We start from the raw sequence: 9,710 nt of genomic DNA, 5'->3' as shown, positions 1-9,710 counted from the left end.
ATCGACGCTTCCTGCGCTACCTGTCTCACATGGCTGTGACAAAGAATTCACGTGGAGACGAGTGAGCAGGTGAACGAAGGGGCAATTTAAAGTACTTCACCCAAAGCACCATCAGGTGAACGATTTTACAATCATTCTCAACAATTGAGGATTTTAGTATACTTGTCAGGACCACTTGGGGAATTTAGATAAAAATATGTCTTCCCGTACACCCAGAACTGCATCTGATTAGGATGGTTCTAACCTGCTCCGCAGTGTTTCTAAGTCCAAGAAGCTCCAGTGCAGGTTAGTCATGGTCACCCTAGTAATGCTGAGAAATAGGTGGTCCTTGAGTGACAGAGCCTTTCTAACCTCGGGTAGGCTTATGAGGTCTTGCCTCACAAATCAGACGAATGATTTTCAAGCATCATTGGGAGGGTGGGCTTCTAGAAAGGAATTTGGTATTGGTTTGTTGACAGAGCCAAAGAAGATGAGCGAGTGGGAGAAAGAGTGAGGAAGCGGGAGAAAGCCAGAGAGCCAGAGAGAGGGGAAGAGGGAGAGGAAGGGGCAGGTTTCAGAGATGGGGAACCTTTCATGGGACTTATGGTAGAAATGATTGAGGCGTGGTGTGAGCTAATGGGCCCGCTGCCGGTTTGCTCTTTGTTGCTGTAATAAACACCATGACCATAAGCTACACGGGAGGAAAGAGTTTCTTTAAGGCTGGAGTCCATTATCTAGGGAAGACCGGGCAGGAGCTCAAGACAGGAGCCTGAGGGCAGAAATGAGGCAGAGGCCATGGAGGGGAGCTTGGTCAAGCTTTTGTTCAGCTACCCACCAGCTTAGGGAGGGTGCTTCTCATAATGAGCTGGGCCCTACTACATAAATTAGCAATCAAGAAAAATGCCCTGTAGACATGGCCACAGGCCAGTTGGATGGAAACAGTTCTTTGGTTGAGGCTCCTTCTTTCTGGGTTGACTCTGGGCTGTGTTAAATTAACAGATAATTCTAACTATACCACCCCCTGGCAAAGTATCCATGTGCGCTAACATAGCAATGGGTTGTGGCACACATAGAGCCTCTGGCTGGAACATTTCTGGCATGTCTGACCTCTGGCCAGGACAAAACCAGAACCAGTCAGTATATGAATCAGGGTCTCTGCCTGGAATGTTTCTGGTATTTCAAAACAAGAATCAAAACTGTTTTTCAGGTCCCTGTTCTGATTCTATCTCTTGTTACAACTCTCCCCATCCATAACTACCTTCATGGAATTGTGCAAATGGCTGATCTGGCTCTTTTGAGTCGAGTTGGATATTCTGGTGCGGTCGTTGGGTCACCTCTCCGGCGGTCCCATCTAAAGGACGTCAGAAATGCTGCAGTGGTTTGTAGAAAAGCCAGGTGAAGGGAGGAAATGTTGTCTTTGCCTGGATACGGATGTGTGGGAGGATTAAAGGCTTGAGGAAAAGCAGGGGCAGTGAAACGGAGCCCTTTGGCAGAGATAATGATTCCGTCCTGCCAGGAGCAGAAGCGAGTTCATACAAAAGGTGAGCAGTACAGCCCTAGGGAGAAAACCAGGAGAATCCAGAACAAAAAAACATTTAAAAATGTCCCGAGCCCTTTGGAATTGCTCCATAGTCTCACAAGGTCATCCCTCTGTGTCTGGCTTATCGGGCTCCTCCCCAGGTTTATCCTTGTCTGGCTCCAAGGGCAATGAACTCAGGATTTACTTTCAGGCGTGGGGGTAGCTGGTGAAGTGGCTAGGATCACAGTATGGAGTTCCTTCCTGTTGGCCCTCCCTGCTGGACTGTGTCTGCTTCTACCTCTTAGGATCGCCAGGCCCCTTGTGCACTAGGTTGCACTGGAGGAGAGAAGCTTTGTCAGGCACCGGTGCGTACAGGTAGGATCTTGGTCTGCAGTGAGTGCACCGGCAAAGAACACACGCTCCACACTCAGAGGGGACAGCTTTGGAATACTGGTTCAGTTTAGTGGGTGAGGGGGGAAAAGTGGTATTTGTGCCCCTAGGGAGGTGGCCAGGGTCTCTGGGGCAAGGTTTGTGTGTCTGTGTACAACTGGCCAGGGCAGAGATGTCGGGAGATGCTTCATTTGCATACTCAGGAGCTGGGGCAGGGGCACGACTTGACCTATTAGGTCAAACAAAGAATAAAGACTGATAACTGCCAGGGTAATAAATCCGCCCCCCATAGCTATATAAACTATTTATTAACAGCAAAGGACCAGAGACTCGTTTCTTCTTGAATATACCCACAGTACAGCCCTGGTGGCCAGTTGTCTGGGTGTGCTGAGCTCGGACATGAAGGCCCCCAAAATGGCACAGCCCCCTATGGACTCCAATCTTCAGCCGCCCCAGGTCCTCACACAGCTTGTTAGATCCTTGGCCAGAACCTGACTGTCCTTTCTATCCTTCGCATCCTTATCTGTCTATTCAAGAGCCAGTCTCGGGTCTCGTGCTGTCGTGGATTCTGCATGATGGCGATCACATACTCCACCTCCTCTTCCGTGCGTTCTCCAGTCCTCTTGGTGAGGTCAATGTCGGCTTTCCTCAACACTACATGAGCATATCTCTGCTCCACACCCTTAATATCAATGATGGCAAAAGTCATTTTCCGCTGCCCATAGATGTTAGTGTTGAGTACTCACAAAATGTGCTGGAACTTCACAGGGATCACTAGAGACACGGTAGTGGCCAAAGCACCGGCATGTAGGGCTCCTTTGGAAGCAAAAATTCTTACTAGGGTTGATGGTGGGACAGCCAGTTTAATGGCGACAGGTTGGGAGGGGGAGGGAGCCAACTCCTGCCACTCTCATTTGAGGGTTGAAAGTTTCCTTGAGACCCTTCCTCCAAAATCCTGGGCTGTTACAATCCCACATGCTCCAGGTGGCTTCTAGAGAGATATGAGAAAAAAGAAGAGATTTAACCGTCATTTAATCTCCAAGTTGGACCAATAATTGGCCTATGTCTCCAAGTAGGTCCCATATAGGTGCTACAGTATTGAAATTGAGCCAAAGTTATGATGTTTTGTATCTGGGCATCAGTTTATTGCAAGAAAAAGAGAGTCATTTGTGAGAAATTGTTTTCCATGTAACATTTCCGATGGACTGAAGCCTAAAGTCTGGGAAATATGACTCCTTGGACTGTTAAAAGAATATAAGTCATTTTTCCTTTGGCTATACTTTCCAGTTGGGTTTTGAAGACCATGCAAGTGACTCATTTTTCTTTTTATTGCCAAGCTCAGTTGAGTCTGTTGTCTTCAGGAGTGACTTTGGATGTGGGAGAAACCTGGGTCCCTTAGATCCACTTTTCTCATTTCTATCATCTACTGGAATAACTCAGGGTCTTTCTGACTGGGTTTCCCTTGGCAGCATGGAGGACATTTCCTTTAGTGTCGACTCTTCTCTTTGCTGAATGTACACTGGTAGAGTCCAACCTCTGGGTGTCCATGGCTTCTCTGGTCAAGGTGACAGATCACTTACCAGAGCTCTAGGAACCTTTGAGAGGTGCCCTGTTACCTAACTGGCCTTTCTCCCTGTCCCCATTGCCATAGCCTTCAGAGTTAGCACAAACTGTATGTTATAAAGTTTAGATACAGTTTTACAAGACACTGGGACTAAGTGCCTTCATCCTTCCTATAACATCTTAAGCTCCTGTCTTTATGCCAGAAGACAGGATAATGATGCTGGTCCTCCTGCCCCACCTGGGTGTAGCTATACTGAATAAATATCTGTCATGGTTTGAATATGCTTGGCCCAAGGAGTAGCACTATTTGGAGGTGTGGCCTCTTTGTGTCACTGTGGGTGTGGGCTTTAGACCTAGCTGTCTGGAATAGATTCTTCGACTACCCTTCAGATGAAGATGTTGAACTCTCAGCTCTGCCTGCACTGCGCCTGCCTGGATGCTGCCATGCTCCTGCCTTCATGATAATGGACTGAACCTCTGAACCTGTAAGGTGGCCCCAATTAAGTGATGTCCTTATAAGACTTGCCTTGGTCATGGTGTCTGTTCATAGCAGTAAAACCCTAAGACAATATCTGTCCTACACTACCACCCCCATCTGTGCTTTTGAAGCCTTGAGAATGGAGGTGACACTGTCTGGCTTGTTGGAACCTCTCAGAGTCAGAATTCTAGCCTGTGACTCTGGTAAAACAGAACATTCTAGTGGTGGGACTGAGAGATTCTATGGGGAGGTAGAAGCTACTATATGATGAGAGTTCCTCCAGAATTTGTTTTCTCTCTCTCTCTCTCTCTCTCTCCTCTCTCTCTCTCTCCTCCTCTCTCTCTCTCTCTCTGTAATGTATGTGTATTCATGTTTGTGTAAGTGTATATGTACACTCACTCACATATAAAGATCAGAAATAAATATTGTCTTCCTCTCACTCTCTGATTTAGTTTTTGAGACAGTGTCTGTGTTAGTCAGGGTTCTCTACAAATGGCTGTCTCCTTACAGAAAGGCCAAGGATCTGAAAGTTGTCTAGTCCACGAGACTGGATGTCTCACCAGCACTGACATGGCCCTGCAGTCCCAGGAAAGTCCTAGATAGCTGCTGGTTTTCAGTCTCCACTGGAATCCTGGAAGAGGTAGGTTCTAACACCAGCAGAAGAGTATCTCGGGGACAGGCTACGTGAACCTGCCGGTCAGAGTGTGGGAACACAGGTAAAAAGCCACAAGCTTCCTTCGTCTGGATCTTCTTGTGTGGGTTGCCACCAGGTGTGGCTGAGATTTGGGGGGAGGGGAATCTTCTGACCTCAAATGATCCTGATTTATCTTCTACCTCAAATAACCCTACCAAGAAAACTTCCCCACACTTGGGCCCAGATCCTTGGGTTTCCTTAATTCCAGATGTACTCAAGTTGACACACAAATTAGCCATCACAGGGTCCTTGATAGAACTCAAATTTCACTGATTCGACAAGACTACCTAGCTTTGGGCTCTAGGGATCCTGTTTCTGCTTACCCAAATACTGAGATTACAGGCATGAGTTATCACACCCAACCCTTACATGGGTGATAGAGATCTGAATTTAGATACTCATAATTATAGAGCAAACACTTTGTCCACTAAGCCATCACCTCAGCCCTCCAAATGGCTTTCTGATGATACCATTTCTCACATGGTTTTGGCTTGAATTGAAATAATTAATATCCTACCTAATTCAGCCTAATTTGAAATGATACAGCTTTAAGACTTGGAAAGTAATTTTCGTTCAACTAAATGGGTTTATTGGGATGTGAAAAAGAAAGAAAAAACAGCTCTTAGAAAATTGATATAGTAAGCTACTGACTCACAAGTTCTGCCTTTGAGTTCTTTCTGAGCTATTTATTGGAAAAAGCAAGGATGAGCAGCAGTTGTGAAGTCTTCAGAGAAGTTCATGTCGTATTCGGTCTACAGCTCTGTTTAGTGGAGGATACACCCTACCTTAGCAGCAAAATTATCTATCACCAAGTAGATACTGTCCTATATTAAAGACATAGATAGAGGTAGCTGGTAACATTTTCTCACTGTGCTAATCAAACAACTTGATCTACACTAGTTTTACTGAATAAACCTTCCATAAGGGCAATCAATCAGTGGCCATGCTGGGGTTGACCACTAGACTTCTATTACGTTTCCTATTATCTTGAAAGTACTGGAAAGCTAGGCTACCTCATCGTGGTTCACTATTTTTGGTAAAGTACTATGAGCAAGTTCATTCCATCAATTAGATGCAAACTTAGATGTTTAGAAGGCAGAAAGGAATGAGGTTTGTCACAGCAGTGTCACAGCGCTCCTCTCACTGTGGTGGTGGATAGTTTCATGTCAACTTGACACAAGCTAGAGACATCTGAGAGGAGGGAACCTCAATTGAGAAAATGTCTCCATAAGGTTGGACTGTAGGCAGGGCATTTTCTTAATTGGTAATTGATGGGAGAAGGCCCAGCCCACTGTGGGTGGTGCCATCCCTGGGCTGGTGGTCCTAGGTTCTATAAGAAAGCATGTTGAGAAAGCCACGGGGAGCAAGCTAGTAAGCTGCGCCCCTCCATGGATTCTGCATCAGCACCTGCCTCCAGGTTCCTGTCCTGACTTCCTTTGATGGTGAATTGTGATATACAAGTGTAACTAAACCTTTTCCTCCCCAAGTTGCTTTGGTCATGGTATTTTGTCATAGCAATAGAAACCTTAAGATATAGGGTGGGGATAAGAAATTATATACTACCTGATGAAGATTTACTATAAAGCTATTGTGAAAAGTCTTAGGGCTTAAGTTCATGAATCAGTGGAATAGAATGCTCAAAACCACAAAGTTATATGGTCAATTCCCAAGGAATTTAATGAAACAAGATAATTTTGGTTTTGATTTTTCCCTACAATGATGCTAGACAGTAGGCAGCAAAGTGTGGAAATAGAGAAGACAGAGACACAGAAAGAGACAGAGAGGCACAGAGAGAAATTATTCTGTTACATCATTTTTTTTCAGAAATATAAAAGATAAAATTACAAACTTTACAAGAAAAATGGACTTTGGTATGTGCAATAACAAGAATGATTCTCAAGTATACTATGTGCCCAGTAAAAGAAATAAAAAACATATTTAATGATTATATAAGTTTATAGAAAAGCCTAGGAAAGTATATTCTAATTTACAGGTCTCTAGAGGGAGAAATGAGGTTTGGAGTGTGAGATGCACTAGAAAGAGCAACAGATAAACATCTGCATTATGAGCAGATTATTGATTACAGTTGTGGTGATAGATAGCTTTGTAGGTTTATAAATTTTCAAAGCTTATCAATATATATACTTTTCACGAGGACATTTTACTGTATGTACATTTGATCTCAATAAAATCGATTTAACAACAACAACAAAAGAAAATAAAAAGCAAATAAATAGAATGTCTTAAAAACAGGTGAAGAAAGTAGACCATCGATTGGACCTGGAGCTGACTTTCCATAGCAAGAAGATGACAGATAAAGCATCCTTCAAGTGTGAAGAAGGTCTTCTTAGAAACATGTCTACTCACCTCCACTACCAAGAACAGCAGTGATTGTGAACACATCCAAATGAGCAAAATCTAAGAGCTTTCACCAAAAAACCCTCATGGAAGCACATCTAAAAGATGTGTGGCGGGAGGAAGGGAACTGGATTCAGAGAAACTCAGTGAGAGTCAGAAATGTTTACTTCTAAGAGGTTGTTAGACTATGTTCAAACATCAACAAATGACTATAAAACAATATTTTCCATGACCAATATAGTGTTTTTAAATGTAAGCACAATGGTAGACAAAAATAGCTTACAGAATAGGAGGTGCTTGGGCATATTAGAAGCCCTGCATTGTTAGAGGAGAGGTTGTTATGGTACGTATGGAGGGCGGCCACCACTAGCAGGGCAGAAATAGAATTTTCATTCCCTAAGCTAAAAAATATAAATATTAGAGAAATCTGAAAAAAAATTTAAAGTTGACAGTGTAAATGTGGGCTGAATGAAGTGGAAGATACTCGAGATGAATCCAAACACAGCCAAAGAATGATTAGAAATGAACATAGTTCAATTACATACAAGCATGTTAAGAATGCATATAAGAAAACAGTTAACAATTCAGCTACATGGGTATTTTCTGAAGTCAAGGGTCACGTTATAATGAAATCAAAACAAAAGTGCAAAACAAAACAACCCTCTTAAATTTATATTAATAATACACAAAAGGGTAGTTTTAAGTAAAAAGGAATGATTTGAAGAGTCCCCTAATGATTTTTTTTCTTTAAGAAACATATTTAACATATTTGAGAGAGATAAGTGTTAATCTCCCCCAACCCCAGAAAACCAAGAATAGACTGGGAAGGGCCTGGAGAGTTGGCTCAGCAGTTAAGAGCATTAGCTGCTCTTGCAGAGGATCTGGGTTTGGTCCCTAACACCCACATAGTGCCTCACGAATGTCTACAACTACAGTTCTAGGGGATCCAATGGCTTCTTCTGGCCTCTGAGGGCATCAGGCATGGCATATAGTGCACAGATATACATCCAGAGAAAACATTCACACATAAAGTGAAAGTGAATACATCTAAAATTAGAATAAACTGGGGAAAGAATAACTCACGACTACACGATACTATCATGCAACATAAAAAAGCACACCACGCTGGAAAACTAAAGCATTCTTAATAAATAAGCATCTATGGCTTCCTCCTTCTTTCCCTCTCTCTTCCTCTTGGCTCTTCATGATGTCATAATTTTCTTGTCTCCCACCTATCTTCTTAGCTTAAAAATACATTATAAAAATGAAAGAATTATAAGAAAATATAATAAGCACACGTATATGATCTGGGAAATTTTAGCACGTCTCCCAGAAGAATGGATGGATCAGTCATATAAACGTTAGTAAGACCGACGATAATGTGAAGGAATGGGACAATATGACACCTCTGCAAATGGGTATTGTGTGTTGAGGGGCCTAATCGTGAGTCAGTCTTGCATAGAGGAACACATCTGCAGTGAGTTCGGTGAGTTCAGGAGTACGTCAGCTATGTCTGCCGAGAGGACATTCTTTGCTGCACATCTCCGCATCCTTGTTCTCTGGCTCTTACATTTTTCCCACCCTCCCCCTGACATGTTTCCTGAGCCTTGGGGTGGGAGGGGTGAGGAGTGAGATAGCTGTCCTACTTAGGACTGAACACTCTACTATAAGGGATGCTGGTGACTTTGGCCAGATATAGATTTCTGCATTAAGCACACCACCCTCTACAGTAAGAAACTTGCCTAATGAAGGTTTGGTACAACACTAATCTGCAGGTCTAAATGTTTTGATGACAGTTTGACACCGTGGCCATTTAACAAAATTATAGTAGGTTCTCCAAGAGGACCTCCCTCCCTAGCCGTAGGCTTTGATCAGGTTCACAGAACCAGGTCTGAATTTCCTCTTATGAAGTGGGCCTCAAGTCCAGTAAAAAAAGGGTTGGCAGCCAGGCAGTGGTGGGGCACACCTTTAATCCCAGTACTTGGGAGGCAGAGGCAGGTGGATTTCTGAGTTCAAGGCCAGCCTGGTCTACACAGTGAGTTCTGGGACAGGGCTACTCAGAGAAACCCTGTCTCAAAAAAAAAAAACAAAACAAAAACAAAACAAAACAAAACAAAAAAAAGGGTTGCTCCCCACCCCCAGGGACATTCATGCTATTATTACGCTAGAGGACACATCTTGCCTGGCAAGTCATTATAGTAGGTCACTGAATCCCATCCATAACTAGGAAAGACTATTGGTGACTTTTTTATCCTCCAGCATCTTGCATGGCACCCTCTGGCACTGTGAAGGCTAATGGGTAGGAAGGAAGCTTCTAGCTCAGCTCCAGCTTGATTTATCCAATTCTTTCCACTGACGTGTGATATGTGTTCAGCAGTAGGGTCTTAAGTACTGGTGGGCAATCAAGGGGGTGGATTTTGTGGGTGTAGGTTCCCTGTCATACATACAAGACACTATTTCATGGCAGACCCGCCCATCCTGGTCTGGCTTTTTCAGTCTTTCTGCCTCTTCTGCAATGTTTCCTTAGCCTTAGGTATGGGGTTACGTTGTAGATGTATCAGCAGGGCCTGGGTATCCATAGTCAGTTGTTCTCTGCATTTTGATACCTTGGATTTCTGTACGAGTCCGAATCTCCTATAAAAAGATAAGAGATGAAAACTAGGGCAGTGGTGGCGCACACCTTTAATCCCAGCACTTGGGAGGCAGAGGCAGGCAGATTTCTGAGTTCA

The 9,710-nt window shown here is 43.7% G+C and overlaps 1 long non-coding RNA gene and 1 pseudogene across 1 annotated transcript; one reads left to right on the top strand and one right to left on the bottom strand.

Moving 5' to 3' along the window:
• Positions 1–2,036: 2,036 nt before the first annotated feature.
• On the bottom strand, positions 2,037–3,436 carry LOC116073663 (annotated as a pseudogene).
• A 711-nt stretch (positions 3,437–4,147) lies between these two features.
• On the top strand, positions 4,148–7,217 carry LOC116072901. Its single transcript, XR_004111586.1, has 3 exons — positions 4,148–4,179; positions 4,440–4,645; positions 6,877–7,217. It is a non-coding gene; the product is annotated as an uncharacterized LOC116072901 (long non-coding RNA).
• The last annotated feature ends 2,493 nt before the right edge of the window (positions 7,218–9,710 follow it).

This window comes from Mastomys coucha, unplaced genomic scaffold (genome assembly GCF_008632895.1).
Source record: "Mastomys coucha isolate ucsf_1 unplaced genomic scaffold, UCSF_Mcou_1 pScaffold23, whole genome shotgun sequence".
NCBI lineage: Eukaryota > Metazoa > Chordata > Mammalia > Rodentia > Muridae > Mastomys > Mastomys coucha.
This window is presented reverse-complemented; position numbering and strand designations above follow the sequence as displayed.